This window comes from Polypterus senegalus, chromosome 3, assembly GCF_016835505.1.
Source record: "Polypterus senegalus isolate Bchr_013 chromosome 3, ASM1683550v1, whole genome shotgun sequence".
Lineage (NCBI taxonomy): Eukaryota > Metazoa > Chordata > Cladistia > Polypteriformes > Polypteridae > Polypterus > Polypterus senegalus.
Genome location: NC_053156.1, coordinates 177,750,988 through 177,768,170, shown reverse-complemented (window position 1 = coordinate 177,768,170; position 17,183 = coordinate 177,750,988). Strand labels below are relative to the sequence as shown.

Sequence of the window (17,183 nt, the reverse complement as noted above, 5' to 3'; positions counted from 1 at the left end):
AATTAGTGATCTGTTTTTGCTGCTAATTAAATCCTTTTGAATTAGTTCTAATTTACTTGGCTTTTAAGAAATGTTTCCCTGAATTTCTTCATCGTTCCTCTGAATTGCTTCAATTCTTTCCTTCAATGGTACCCAAACAAAAGTGAAATGTGAAGTGAGTGAGCCAAGAGAAGACCAACTAAGTCAGGGCCTCAAACTCCAACCAATTTCACTCCAACCAGTTGCTTAATGATTTGCTTAGTCTTGCTGTTAATTAAACCCATTCTTTAATTCTATAACTTGTTGCTGCTCTCATTGCGCAATAGCAGACCTTTCCGAAACTGTGGATTTTCTCTTTTCTAAGAGCAGATCATCAATTGAGGAGTCTGAGTCTTCAAGAGCAAGTCAAATAAAATGAATTCAAAAGAAATTAATTAGCAGCAAAAACAGGTCATTAATTAAGAAAACGGTTAGAATGAAAAACTGCAGCAACTGCAACCCTCCAGGACTAGAGTTGGGCACCCCTGATATAGCGGATTTCAAAATGACTGACTAATACATAAAAAAGTTCTACTTGTGCTTACACCTATATCATGTGTCATTGAAATGCTATTCTTATTTTTGATGTACCATGCTCAATTTGCTCCTCATTTTCTCTCATGTTTATTCTTCAAATATAATCTCATTTTCTAGAGTAACAGCATCTTTTCCATAAATGCTTGAAGAAGGTGAATTCAAAAGCTAAAAAGTCTTAAAGAAATGTATTGGATGACTACAAATAGTTTATCAAAACAATTACAATAGGTCAGATCAGGTCAGATTGGGAAGCATGCACTAGTACAGTGTGTGTTGCTGCACCTACCACACAATGAAACAACTTGAGATCCTGGTTGGCAACCCTCCAGGCAGACACGCAGTCCAGTCCCATCCTCCGGAAATGAACATCTATCTGCCACAGCCAGGTGTTACATGGGTGTCCCCTTGACCTGGTCAAGCCGCTTGGGTCCTCAACAATGAGGATCACCCTTGGGAAATTACACCACATGGCCGTAGTGCCATAACCGATGCTCCCTCACAATGAAGTTAATATGCCTCTTTCGGGACTTTGTGAGCAACCGCTCTTTTGACACAAAGTCAAACCAGCTTTACCAAAGGATTCTCCAAAGAGACACAGTACTGAAGGACCCCAGTCTTCATTGCAGGTCACTGGACAGTGTCCATTTCTCACAACCACATAACAAGACAAGAAGCACCACGACTATTAGGACTTGAACCTTCGTCCATTTGCTTAGTTATCACACACCCCTTTCAAGCGACCTCATGACCCCCCCGCCCCCCCTTGCTCTCCCAATCCGTCTATTGACTTCATAGGATGAGTCACCAGAGACATGAATGTTGGTGCCACGGTAAGTAAACCTCCCAACCAGGTCAACACCCTCTCCACAGACAAACACGCTGCTGATGGCTGTGCCCAAGAGGTTATAATAGGCCCACAACTTTGCCCAACACCCAGTCCATGCAAGCATTGAACAGAGTAGGAGCAATAACACACCCCTGATGAACCCCATAATCAACTGGGAAAAATGCAGAGGTTTTGCCTCCACTTTGCACAGCAATCACAGTACCAGTGTATAGGCCAGCCATAATATCCAACAGCTTTGAGGGGATCCCATGAAGTCTCAGAATGTCCCACGGGCAGCTGAATCAACCTAGTCGAAAACTTTATGAAAATTGACAAAGTCTACAAGGAAACTATGCCAATATGTACTTTTGTGCTCCATAAGAACCCTCAGAGCCAGGATGCAGTCGACAGTAGACTTCTTAGGTGTAAAGGCAGACTGCTCCAGTCCCTGGTAGGTGAGCAAGTGATCACGGATCCTATTGAGGATAACCCATGCAAGGACCTTACCCGGCTCTGAGAGCAGTGTTATCCCCTTGTAGTTGCCACAATCCAGGCAATAACCCTTCCCTTTCCAGATAGGGACGAGAAATCTCATTTTCCAGTCAGTTAGGATAACGTCCATCTCCCAAATGGAAGCAAAGGTTTGTTTGCAATGCCAGGACAAAACTGAGCTGATACTTCACCTTTTTTATGATGTTGCCTTACCACCAGCTTGGAGAAGCTCATCCTGGATATCACAGACCCCTGCAGCCTTCCCTACCCTCAAATGGTTCACCATCTTTGTGATTGGATGGTTCACAGCCACAAGATCTGTGGACCCAGAAACCCAAAGTCCTAGCCCAAAGATCATCTTTAAACAGCTGCTCAAAGTAGCCAGCCTAGTGGGTCACAACTGCATTATCATCCATAAGGACCATTCCATCAGCCACTCTGACTGCAACTCTCCCAGGAACAGATTCGGATATGCATAACGCTTCGATTCATCTTCAGACCATAGATGGTGTGTCATTTTCTCACAGATTCCTCTAACAAACACCTCCTTATCTAACCTCAGAGCTCTCGCAGTTGTCCTTCTCAGTTCCCAGTGCAGACCAGAGGTGCCATCAAGCTGTGAGCTGCGTCTCCTCTCGATGATATCAACAGTGCCCTATGAGATACACCTCCTTCTAGGAACACTAGTAACACCAACACAACCGTCAGTGACCTTCAGGGTCTTGTCACGGAAGGTCTCCCACATCACATTAGGATCAGCAGTCGCACCCAAGTTCCTCAAATAAACTGCGTGCAAACTCATTAGAAACAGCCTGATCTTGGAGTCTGGCCAGTTCGAGCCTCATTTTCCTAGTAGGTGGTAGCCTACTGGACCTAAGCTGGATCTTCAGAGTAACAACAACAAGTCTGTTGTCAGAATTCACACAGACCCTGCAGTTCTGTAACAGCCTCCAGCTTCTGCCCACAAGGATGTGATCGATCTCCTTCACTGAACCACTAATATTGGAGGACCAAGTCCATCAATGTGGCTCAGGGTGCAGCAACCAGGATCCTGTGATCCACAACCTCTGACCTTTTGTAAAATCAAGGAACAAGGAGCCACTTTCAACATGGTTGCTAGACCCATGCGGACCGACACAATCCTCATAGCCAGCCCTGTCAGTGGTCACATTGAATTCACCCATGACCAGAGGCGTGTCACCTTGCTGGGACCCATCAACCTCTGAGCAAAGTTGCGAATAAAATGTCTTCACTGAGAAATCACTCACCATGATCAGAGCATACATTAAGACAACAGACAAGACACCCAGAGAGTGCTTTAATCTGAGTCTCATAATACGATTGTTGAAAAGAGTGACATTAGACACCATTGGAAGGAGCCGATCTGCTACAGCAACAGCTACTCCCTGAGTATGTCAGCCATCAGAGTGACCAGACCAATAAAAGATTAACTCACTTACAGAGATCCGGCCAGGTCCAGGTCTGCACATCTCAAAGAGTGTTGCCACTGAAATGTGGAGTTTTTGAAGTTCCTCCGACAGCAGATGAAGATGATCTTCATGCCAGAGAGACAAGATGTTCCACAAGACAAGACGTTCCAGGTGCCTACCCAGATGGGCTGCCTGGGACCTGAGTGCTGTCATGAAGTGGGTCATGCCTCAGCACCACACCAGTTCTGATCCCCAACAGGCTCCTGAGGGCTTTCCCCAATTCCCTTCATGTGAGCAGCCTTCCTATGGGAGGCTGCAGCAGAGGTTCTCCCGCAGAGAGCAGAAAGGAGTCCTGTCTGTCATCTAAGAGCTGCCTGACTGCCACCAATCCCTATTATTTCCCTGAAAGTTGGAGGACCTCTTCCGGGGCTGGATGCAATTTAACATCATAACGTTTGGTTAGGACACTAACCAAATAACTTGCATGTTATTATAATGCCATGCAATTTCAAAATATAGTGTATTTCTGACAACAAGCAGATGTTATTGAAAATATAAACATGTCTTAAAACATTAAAATGTTTCTTGTTGAAGAAGTGAACCTCCTTTTTGATTCCGTTTCAGGCTTTGGGAAAGCTTGTCACCATTAACTTCACAACTACCAAGTTTTGGATCAGTTGTAGATAACATTTGAAAACATATTTCCCAGTTTAGCAGTTCAGATGGTGCCCTTGCGTTTAATATGCACTACCCGCTTGCCAGGAGCAGCCCACTAGTTACAGATTCAGCAAGTGCCAAGAGAAGTAAATCCTTATATTAATGAATTTTGAGAGATTAATGTCAATAAATTAAAAATCAGACAACTCAACAATTGTAGTGATTGAAGATAGCAATAAACAATTTAGAACACTATATCTTTTTTGTTTTAATTTGTTCTCTCCAATGTCGCCTTTTTTGTTCTGTTTATTTTTTCAATACTGAGTGTCAGATCTAAGTCTGACACATAACTGATTTGACTGTAAATACAGGCAAAAACACAAGTCAAAAAGAATGAAAGAAAGAAGTTTTTTTATACAAACAAAAATTCTGACTACAGCAATATAAAACATTTCCTTTATGTCTTCTAATTAGCTTGGATGATTTTAACGGTGAGTAGTCTGTTTCCTGAAGTATTAATATTTTTAAAGTATTCATGTAAATGTCTTATATACAAAGGATGGTAGAAAACATTTTTCTATATAGAAATAAAGCAACCAGACCACTTTTGGCATTTACAGGCCCCATAATTTAAATTTTAACAATGTAATTTTCACATCCATATACAGTAATGCAAATGGCAGTAGGTCAACTAATGAAAAATATGGCAATTCGGGACCAGATCTGGCAAATCTGGGGTTATCGTCAACACCGGCTGACCACATATGTCCAGAGGGACAAATCCATAGTTGTGTGGATCCAAGGCACAACACAGAACATTTACTTCTGAGTGGAATCAAGTGGAAGCAATTCAGGAGATCCACCAGCCCACACAGGACAGCAATATTCCACGCTTGCCTGAACAAATGTTTTGTATAATACCAGCAGTATGGTAGAAGGCTTTAGCTGAGGAAACACAGGCACTGCCTTGTTCTACTAGTTATGGATCTAATCTGACCTACAAACAGGTAACAGTTGAAGGTAACACAGAAAAGTCTAAAATTTGTCTCTTCAACCAGTGTGCAAACCTGGAAGGTAAAGGCAGGATAGGAGTCTTGGTATCTAAGTAACAGCTGATGGATAGCAACTTACTTGTTCCAGCATTCAATAACACACACCAACATTCTGCCTATTCAACTATGTCAGAGATGTCAGAGTTCACTAGGTCAGCAATGTTACGACAGGCAGCCTTGACTGAGATCACTTGGTGCAAAGTGGGTTAATACACAAAAAGAGTGAGCTGATACTTCACCTCGTTTATGAGGTTGATTATGAACACCAGAAGAAGATGTGGGCCTGCAATGCTACCTTGAGGAAAATGTGCTTTCTTGGGATGAATTGTGGATTCTTGCCCAGATATAACAACTGACTGTAAATGACTGGTGATGAAAACTGCTCAATCAACTACTGTATGCAGGCAAACTTCAATATCACTTGCAATGAGTTTAACCAATAGGCTTTGATGACAAATGTTAAAATGCACATAAGATGTCGAGTGCAACAACCCAAACTTTTATTCTTACATTTAGGATTTTTTGAATATTGATGAAGTGAGTTGCTTTAAAAACAGCTCCTTGGGCCAAGCTTCTCCTTTCACTGGTGCTAAACATACTTTGTTAATGTTATGATATTGTAACGTGTTAATGTCCAGATGTTGATGTTTTAAAAGCAGGCATGAGTAAGATAGTCTAAACATGGGTGATTCTACATTCCCTCCTTAAGAGTAAACTTTGTTGCAAGGATATCATTCAACATCTCAACTTTAACCTTCTCTAATGAGGCCACATTTTCACTCACTAAGAAAGTGAGAAAAGAAGAATAGCTGAACTGACAATCACACATGCCAGAAACTCTTTGGTGAGCTGGCATTCACTATGATCTCAACATTAATGTATCACCAATAACTTAAATACATTTTAGCATAGATATAAACAGTATTGTGGAAGACATCATGATAAGAGGGAAGAATCACTTTGCTGCAAATTTGCTACCAACAACTCTAAACATGAATCTTTTGTTTTTGCACCCCAAAACATATATGCCCAAACCATGGTACAAAGTTTTCCTGAAGCATTACTCTGTTAGATGGACTAATTTTCTGATAGATTTGACTGCCAGTAACAACTAGCAGAACCAGACTTAAACACATTACTCCAATTTAACAGAAACAAGTCATCTTTCAATCACTACCAAAACATGGTCTGTGTTTCCGATACCAGGTGGCATCTGCATTTATCACCCTCTTGACAGATCATATTATAGGGGATCGGTCCCTAACTTCTGGGTTTCAGGAATTAAGATCAGCTGACCAACAAGCTGACAGAGGCCAAATATAATGGAAAACTCAAGTGCAGCCCAACCACCTATGTTAATAGAAGAATCACTTCACTCCTTCTGATAAACATAGAAGTTGCCACATATGACGGTGATGTAGGTAGGAGTAAACACTCTACACAGAACCAGCTGAAGCCAGTAATAAAGATATCTGAATTAGGAACTTCTGAATTTTGTAAGGGCTCCCCAAGGTTGATGATGAAACCAAGAACCACTCCATGCATTGACTCAAAAATTAAACTGGAGTAGGCAAATGTTTAGTAACAGCAGATGTATCGAAGAATGGTAGGTGCTGGGGAGTGAACAGTCATCATGAGCAGCTGGAAAGTGGCTGTCATCATACTAAACATGCTAAGCCCATCATTAATCTAATAAAAGTATGGAATGTACAGTTAATAGTTCCCTTGTTTCTCTGAACTTGATAGCTAACCCAGTGTACAGTGTGATATGTTTTTATATTTTGTAATGTGTATATATACAGCAAATATATTTACATAATTAGATTTTCTACACACTAACATGAGTATAGATATCTGAATCTCAATCATCTACTGTCTATGGGTGGTAAGTAAAAAAAGAATGGGAAAACAAGTTCTGTATGAAATGCCAGAACAAAACTTAATAATGGTAACTTAGGACCAGCATCATTTTTTAAGACTGTGAGTAAACCCATGTTCCCAGAGTAATCCAGCACAAACATGAGGGTCAACTGCAAATTCAACAAAAAAGTAGAATCAAAGCAGAAAAGGCTTGCACTGTGTATGTACCTGGGATTTTGTTATATGCACAGCTCCCTAGCTGCAGTATGCTTCAAATTCAAACCAAGGTGATAACTTAAGTCCTGTCCTCTCCATAGAAAGTGACTAAAACCAATTTAGCCAGAAGAACCAAAAAGAAGTCCTTTACTGTCTGGGTGTTTGACTACATGCACTTATCTTGAAACAGACTCAGTTCCTTATAGCATAGTCAAATATGAAATGCAGCTACAGTTTAAGACTTATCCTGTGCAGCAAATCACTATGGAGTATTTGACAAGTTTTTCTATAAATAATTGTTATATTTTTGATTTGCATTTGTGCCTATCTTATTTGTGCTCATTGATTTCCTGGCACTGTTCTTATTCTTTGCAAACAGCCCCTTAATGGTATGAATAAGGCGCTATATAGGCGCCATTTGTTAACACTGACATCTTTCATATTGTACATGCCTGTCCACTTTTAATTTTTTGCTGGTTACATTTGAAAGCATGCTCATTGATAGTTCAGGCAAAATATTAAACAAAATGGAACACCTTAGCTCAAGAATTAGAAATAATCTCTACTATTGATTGTCATTGAAAATAATAAGAAAAAATGTCTTAGGTCTAATTGGCTGAAAGAGCTTATACTCTTGAAGACCCCATATCACACATATAAAAAGTTTGCATATATGACAATACCTCTAAGCAAAGGGGTATCTTTCTGTTTTCATTGGTCGTTTAAAAAATGAATTAAATTTATGGGGCATATAAAACTGGTGACCTAGCACCACATAACCAAGGCTGTAAAAATGCCTTCAGTTACACCAACCAAATCTCAAACCTGAGACAATAAGCACTAAACAAAATGCAAACATAATCATGATGCTTTTTACATATAAAAAGCATAAATACTATAGTAGATATATAACTATAACTAGAAATAGTCTAGTGACTATACATAAAGTTCACAATTTTTAAACTGAGTGATCATCTGTCAGGAAATTTACTTCACATAAATACCTATTTGCTAAAAACATAAAATCTTTACCCTAGTAAATAAATAAAACTATTTTCCTTTTGACTGTCTTTAAAGTAATACACGTACATATTTGATTTATATGTATAATGCCTATAAAAGCGATTCACCCCCTGGATATTTTCACATTTTATTGCTGTACGATTTTGAATCATGGTGGATTTAATTTGACTTTTTTGACATTGGTCAACAGAAAGACTCATTAATATCAAAGTGAAAACAGATCTAGGCAAAGTGGTCTAAATTAATTACAAATATAAAACATAAAATAGTTGATTACAAAAACAGTAACCCACTACAATTGTTCCCCCTTTCTTCTCTGGAAAACTGCTCAAGCTCTGTCAAGTTGCATAGAGATGGTAAGTGAGGAGCCTTTTCAAGTCCAGCAGCAGATTCTCAGTTGGTTTAAGGTCTGGATTCTGACTCAGGACTCCATGACATGAATTTTGTGGTCATTAAGCTATTCCTATGTCGATTTGACTTTCTACTTGTGGTCATTGTCTTGCTGGAAAACAATTCTTCTCCAGAGGCGCAGGATTCTTGCAGTCTGCATCGGCTTTTCCTCCAGAATAACCCTGTATTTTACTGCATTTATTTTCCCCTCTACCCTCAAAGGGTGCTGAGTAAAACCTCACAGCATGACGCTACCACAGTCATGCCTTGGGGGTGGGTGATGGGCAGTGTTTGGCTTATACCAAACATGTGTTACGTATGATGACCAAAAAGCTCAAAATTGTTCTCATCAGACCATAGAACCTTCTTCCAATTGACTTGTGCCATTAAGTAAAATCTAGCGATGATTCCATGTGTATTTTTAATAGTGCTTTCTCTTTGCCACTCTTCTATAAAGCTGCAAACTGGTGAAGCAGCCAGGAAACAGTGGTTGTTTGCACAGTCCCTCCAGTTTCAGCTGCTATAACTTGTAAATTCTTCAGGGTCTCATAGTGGCCTCCCTGATTAGTCTTCTTGAGCAATCACTCAGTTTGTGCAGCTGAGCAATACTATTTCCATTTTTCTTGACTGACTTAACTGAACTCCAAGGTATATTTAGTAAATTTGATCTTTCCTTGTATTCATCCCCTGACTTTTCAGTCACCTTATTATGGAGTTGCTTGAAATGTTATTTTTGTCTTCAATGTTTAGGTTAGGCCACAATACTAAATCACCACATGTTAGACTTTCCAGATGAGATGCATGCATATTACAATTAACTGGAACCTCTGAACATAGGTGATCAACATATAACTAATTGTGACTAATGTGACATGTAAAACCAATTGGCTACAGATATAAAACACAAAATGAATGATTGAGTGAGCCATTCTTACTCCAGTGAAGATTTTGGTGCCTTTTACTTATGCAACCATTTATTTTGTGTTTTTTTATCTGAAATTCATTTAGGCCACTTTGCAGAGATCTGTTTTCACTTTGACAATAACAAGTCTTTTTTTCACATGATCAGTATCAAAAAAGGCAAATTAAATTCAATGTGATTCAATGTTGAGTAACAGTAAAATGTGAAAACCTATAAGGGGTGAATATTTTATAGGCACTGTATAACATGCATGTCAAATACAATATTTAGAATTTTTTAATATTATGAGAATGAGGACTATTTGGAAATCATTGGATTTTGAAGGTCTGATAAGGGTTGGACAAAACAACTTTGACTATATGGGATCGATAGGTGTCATATGAGTACATTATGGGCTGTGACATAAAATCACATGCATGAATTCAAAGCAATTAAATCTACAATATAGACCTGCCATAATTTAATCAATTAATTTACCCATTTTCAAAACTTCTTATGAGACCAAATACTAGCTTGGCTGCACTGGGGCCAAGGTAGGAATCAACCATAGTCAGTAAGCCACTGCACTAAAGGACACAGTGTATATCCCAATCCATGATTGAGCATGAATTGACACTCGGTGTTCTGGAGATGTGAGGCAACAGCAATAAGTAAGCTGTAGTTTGTGACTTAAATGAAAACAATTTCAGAATAAACATACCTTGTGAAGTAATTATTTTCTGGACATTGTCTAGGAGGAAAGTCATGTTGATATGGTAAATAGATGCACTCAGAAATGAAGAAAAACAGGTGTAAGATGTGAATAGGCTGCTCTCAGCTGCTTGCTTCATTCCTTTTCAAATTGTTAAGCTGCTCCGCTGTGGGTTAATAACAAAATGAGTTGTGTTACTCAACAAACGTTTTAATTGAATATAATTAGAATTTTCCTGACAACAATAGCTGAAATATAGTATTAATCCATCTGTCTAGGATTATGAGTAGCATGTGTATGTCCTGGTAACAATGGAGGAATCAATACAATGTGTAGCATCTCTCCAGCACTGGACATACACATCCATACTCAATTGCATCAAACAAACCTAAGAACAACTTTAGCATGCTGGAGAAAATTTAATTATATTATGCTGTGTAATGGCACATTTCCCCTTGGGTTTAGTTTGGACTTTTTGTGTAGTTTTCACTTTTTTATAAAAACTCAAACAAATGTATAAAAAAGAAAGAATAGGAACACACAATTTTTCTCTCTATCTAGTTTGTGTACAAATATGCACATACCCATCACTTATGCTTAATATAAAGAATATGAAAGTAACTTTTTGTTTTAACCACTTGTTTGCATTGGAAAAATGCATATATAATGAGATTTCTTGTCTCTGTGTGGTTTCTCATTATCTGTGCCATTACCGTAAAAACAGCATGAAAATCTGGAATAATTAGTCTAAAAACAAAAACAAGAACACTTACTGAGTTGAACATTGCTATGTTTGTCTTGGCTGTATGACATCTTTTTGGTTATTCTTTGCATTTAGGATGGGCTTCAGTTGTGTGCTAAAATATTTCTGTAAAAAGCTAAACTGCCTCTTGGGACAAATAAAACACTATCTGTCGGTCTAAACATGTTATGTTAACTGCAGAGGTCAAAAATGTACTAAAAATTTCACTCAAGAAAAAGTATTATTACTAAGTCAAAATTTTACTTAAGTAAAAGTGTATAAAGGGAGACTACTGAAGTAAAATCAAAATGCAGACTCTGAAAAAAATCATAATTATAATAAAAATGAAAATAAAAATAATTTAGTTACTTTAGAAAAAAAATAAGCTAACTTAGTAAATATCCATGCTGTGCTTTCAAAAGTATATGCAGAATATACTGCATAGCAATACAATATATTTTATTTATCAAATAGGATGTTATATACAGAGGCATACACTTACAAATAGAAAAGGTATACTGTATGTGGGAATTAAATTTTAAACTGTAATTATTATAAATCCACCACAAATGCATGTTAAGCAAGTAATTGGAATCATTCTTAAATAGTAGTTAATAATATAGCATGTAGTTATTAGTTATATATAGTCATTTGAAGCAGAAAAAATTTCAGTGGAGTGAAAATAAATTGTTACAGTTTTGCAAATATGGTCTGCTACTACTGACACCCAAACAACAAAAGACTTTTTATATACCAGAGTTGTATAAAGTAACCAAATGGCACACTGTAAAATACTGCCAGCATTTCAGTTAATTGTAATTTTTCATAATTAAATACTGTATTGAAAATTGTATTTTGTAATCATAGTAGGATAAGCTGACTTTTATTATAAGACAGCAAATTACTGTCAAAGTGCATTGTGGAACATTTTCAGTTCATGTATTTTCATAGTATTTCACTTATATGTGTGGTAAGATGACAGTTAAAGATGAAATCCTACATACAGAGACACAGATGGAAACTTGTCTGATATTCTATAGATATTAAAAAGTTTTCTTTTACTCAGAGAACCATGGACACATGGAATATTTGACCAAATACTGTTGTTAGGTGAACAGGAGAAGGACTTTGGGACTTTCCAAACTCAATTTAATGTGCATTTTAGGGAAAATACATGAATACTCTTTAAACAAAATTCCATAAAATATTTACTACATTAATTGTATATTTTCATTGTGAAAAACTGTAATACAATAAATCATTAAAATAATGATTTTTAAATGGATAAATGAATTCAAACTTGCATTTGGGCAGTGTTTTAGCTGTCAATATGAATTAATTGTTTTAATGTGCAAGACTACATTTAAGAATAATTGTTATATTACTATAAAGTCACAATGGCACAAAAAACTAAATTTGCACAAAGTTAGAATATCTGCATAAGGGACACCCCCTTGCAGGAACACTATCAATTTTTCCTGAAGACTTGCACATATTAGAACTATGAGAAACAAAACACCCTACAGTATCACAAAATCAATCCTTACTTTTCCTCCAGACAATATGAAATAACTACTAAAAATTGAAATTATATCAATGGATAAAAATTATGGCCTGTACGTTTGACAAAAAAACAACTAGCAGCTAAAATGTTAGTCATATAACTGTTACATCATAGACAAGTTTTTTATGCAACATCTTTAAGACAATGTCACATTAGATGACTTTCCTGTGTTTTTTAGTCATAGCCTTTATTAACATAATCTTAACAAGTTATGGGAAATTGTCAGTGTGCCTAATGTGATATACCTAGAAAACACAATCCAATGAGTCCATGACTCACTACAACAAAATCACAGGTTTGATTTGTCTTTAGTCGTAGGGGTGGGCTCTGTGTGCATGGCAACAAACAACCAATGAATGCTCATTCAGAAGTACAATTCATACAATACAGCGGCAAGGAATAAGAAACGTGGTGTTTTGAACTTCAAAATCAGGAGAGAAGCGTGCCTGGCTGAGATCTTGTGTTTTATGTATCACAATAGAAAGAAGAAAAAAAAAGACAGAGATTGTGCCAGAACTTGCGGTGCCTGTTAACCCTTCATACAGTGCCGCCTGTGTCAGGCAGCACATATTGGCTGTGGCCTTATGTGGCTGCCCAGCAATTTTCCAGTGACAAAGTCAGTAGCTGTTGTTGGCAAGTTTTTCATATCCAATAACTTGGCCTCACGACAACTGGGCCATGTATTGCTGCTTTGGTCACAACAATATGTGACTATATTGTATGGATTAAACTGTAATATCTTTCAAAACCATCAACAATGATTTTTTAGGCTTCATGATGAACTGCAACCCCCAGAATATTTACATGCAGCTTTGTTTTAATTGGTAAATCTGAACTTTTCATTTTGAATTTGGCCCATCAATTGTGCTTTGTAGTGATCCACTTTGAAAAGTAACACAGTAGAATTTTTACTATTATATACTTTTTAAAGAGCAAAAATATTTGCATTTAAAATACTTTAAAAAGTGCAATTCCCTACATAGCCTACTCAACTGCGTTATGGAATGTAAAAGTAATTTGTTACTTACTATTTTATTGTGGTATGAAACTAAAGGAAGTAATTTATTATCTTCTATTTGTTTAGCTTGCATTTTATACCCATTTATTTCCGTGTGGGAATTTTTTTTTTCATTTTTTTATTGTTTTTAATAGCAACACAGAAATAATCATTTATAAAATATTCTGATGATGTGCTTTACATTATATTCGGAACGTGGACAGGTATAAAAAGTACTGTGGGAGCATGTTGAAAGCGAGGTTATCCAAAAGTCTTCGCAATGGTTGCTATATATATATATATATATATATATATATATTTAAATTGTAAATGGCATTTATAGTAAGTATATATATATATATATATATATATATATATATATACTACTATAAATGCCATTTACAATTCTAAACTCTATGCAGAGGATCTTAGCATTATATATATATATATATATATATATATATATATATATATATATATATATATATATATTAATTTCAAATAACATACCACGATCGATTTCATGTTCTTTACATTTTAAATTATTTTGCAGTATTTACACAGTAAATAATGTGTGACTTACTTATATGTGACAAAAAAGAGCCTCATATGATAAAATCTTGTTTACGCTATTTTTATTACACATATCCTCACCATTACTTACATCCACCATCAAAAGCTGCAATTCTGGACAATAATAATGCTTCCATTTCAGATTTAGAATTAACCTAAGGGCATATGCACACATCAACATATGCTAAATACCAAATTTGATACTGTTATACATTCGCTATTAGTCCATCACCGTCTTGTGTAAATGTGCCAGCCAATGAAAAGCTTTATGAAAATATCAGTGCAATGCCGCCTATTCAGTATGTGCACGCACAGTAAATATAAGCTCTCTCTCTCTGTCTCTCTCTCTCTCTCTCTCTCGCACACACACACACACACGCACACACACGCCTAGCGTTAAATCGCTCACATTTGCTATGACCAGATTGTGTTTCATAATTTAAAAATACTACACATACCCCGTATTAGCCTATTAACATATACGTCCGAACTGTTTCATGCAACGATTATGTTAAGAGTCATGCAGGAGAAATAAAAATATTTCCTTACCATTTGTTTGCTAAACTTAAGCTTTCTTGGTTGTATACAGTACATGAGACGGCTGCTGCTGGCAGCTTTAATTTCTAGCAAGGATATTTTCCTCCTGTCCACCCAACTTAAACGGCGAGCCGACAGAGACACACTGAGCATGTGCAGTGTTGTCAGTCTCTTTCCAACTGGCGCTGCAAAGGCTGCGGGAGGGGCGCAAGGGTCTGAAAAAGAAAAAAAGGGATATATATATATATATATATAGTCGCCAGTAGAACGTTGCCAGTAAAGCAAATGGCATTTCTGAAAGAAAAAGTGAACACGTTAAAATATTCATCGGTAACAAAAGAAGAATCACTGTTGGCAAAATGCATCAGTAATGCGCGTCTACGAACACCATGCCAGCTCCATACTGCATGGAAACATAGAGCTACAGGTTGGGACAGAGTATGCATACTGTAGTGTTGTTTTCACTACAACTGTCTGCTGTTCCTGTCAATGAAACTGACAAGTTTGATTTGTTAACCTCAGTTTAATGCTCACTATATCTGACACTTGTAATGGACTGGTGGCTTGTGCTCAGTGCTAACACTAATTTAGAGAGCTGAAAATATTTAATATAGTCTGAATTCATTAATAAACCATCTTTATTAAAATAATGGTTATTGGTTATTTTATTTTATTCAGTCATAGCATAATACAGTATCACAACTGGCACAAGAGCTACATGTTCATAATAGTGCTGAACAAGGAGCACTTTTATCTGGTCAATTGTTCCCTGCTTTGTAGTGCAAAAAGGAAATGCTTCCAAGAAGTTTCATTTTCAACATTGTTTACTGAAAATTATAATTAAATTTAGTGCATGTAAGATGAAGAAACAAAATAAATTATGTTTCTGTAGTCCATGCATAATAACTCTTTTAGTGTCTGATCAGTGTGATACAATGTGACATATATAACATGACTGGCATTAAGCTCAATACCTTGAGAATGCAGCTCCATTCTTTTTTGTTGCCATTGTCTGTGCGGCTTTGTACATCATGCTATACATAGGCTCTCAGTACAATTTAAGAATTGGTGGTCTTCTGCTTCATACAGCCCTCTTCTACACAAACTGTTCGAGCCAGTATGTTGTTTTTAAAGTATGAGTTCAACTTCCTACACAAATGATTGCTTGATAATTTTTTTTTTATTGAATCCAAATTAGGGTTATGTGAGTCCAGAGCTTAGCCCCGCAGGAAGCAAACATGAACATGCCATGAGCCTGATGTAGAGCACTTTTATGAATTTGTTAGTAGCCCTTTGTTATTTTTTTGAGTCAGAGACATAATGTGCACAATGCAGTTACAGAATACAGCTTTTGTAAGTCATCTAATAACATTTATGTTTAGGAACATGACTTGCATTAAAACTGAATGTATTTGTACATTAGAACTGCTTTGCAAAAAGGATAAAACTCAAAAATGAAGATGCACTGTGTTTGAGATTCCAAATAGAAAATTTGATGGCAAATAAGCAAAAGTAAAAGTTTTAGGAAATTTAAAGATTTTTTTAATTGATTATAAAACAATAAGTGAGAAGCATTTTCAGTTTAGAAGAATGCTTTGAATTGCAGGGATAAATAGCTTTTAGTCTCAAACTTAGTATTAAAAAAAGTAAACTTTTTAATTGTGCAATACAAAATGTAAGTTAAACTAAATTGTACTGAACCCAACTAACTAATACAAATTTCTGTTATTCCAAGTACTAAAAAATGTAAAGCATAAATGAACAAGTATGCAAAGTATGAAAGAGCAATTGTCCAGTTTTCAGGCTTGTTTTAAGTCTACCTATTTTGGTACATTTGTGCTTTAGTCCTGATGAGATACTGTGAATATCAAAAAGAGTTTGCCTTGAAAATCAAAGGTTACTAAAGTACATAAAATATTGTCTGTTTACTAGCAGTATAACAATACACAAATCTCACTTTACTGTACATCCCCAGGCTTTTAATTCACAAAACCGCATTTTTCAATGTATATTTGCACTTTGTTATTGCCGTTGTCAAGTGATAGTTTGGGTTGTTTTAGTTGAGGTTCAGTCTCTTCACTGAATATTTTGGTAGTCAGTTTAGCTTCTATTTTACTAAAAAATTGTAGACTCACTGTATAAAGCAATAATGTCAGGTTTGTCATAGCAGCTCTGAATCACATGCACCATAAATTTTCATTCTCCGACACAGAGCCTTTTCCTTTTTTTGAGTTTTGACATCTCCACAACAACAACGTTGGTAACATGCAATTGGGAATTAAAAGAATACCATTTGGAAATAAGAATTATCAATCATGCATAAGTAGTGGTTTAATAATGCAGTAAACATTTAAAGACTGATAAAGTTAGTTTAGCTCTGTTTTCACTGTAATGTGTAGATACACATTTATTAGTTGTATTATATAATGTATGCTATTGTAATGCAAAATGCCTGTAGCAGACCTGTTTACAATTGGAAAGCATTAGTTGCCTTTTGTTGCAAATCTTCATTGGTCTTTTTAGTCAACAAAGAAGAGCATCACTTTGGTTCTTGCCATAACATTACCATTGTAGCTAAAAACACAGAATCACACACAATAAACTGTGTTGACTTACGGTGGGCAAATTTAGAGTCACTAAGCAGTTAACAGTATAG

At 36.5% G+C, this 17,183-nt stretch overlaps 1 protein-coding gene across 1 annotated transcript in view; it reads right to left on the bottom strand.

Moving 5' to 3' along the window:
• rgs17 (regulator of G protein signaling 17) overlaps positions 1 to 14,907 on the bottom strand; it is a 185,752-nt gene extending 170,845 nt beyond the window's left edge. The window contains exons 1-2 of the mRNA XM_039748243.1: positions 14,540 to 14,907; positions 10,124 to 10,280 (exon numbers count right to left, since the gene is read on the bottom strand). The gene's annotated coding sequence lies outside the window, so the exon portion shown is untranslated. The remainder of the gene's footprint in view (positions 1 to 10,123; positions 10,281 to 14,539) is intronic.
• Between the last annotated feature and the right edge of the window lie 2,276 nt (positions 14,908 to 17,183).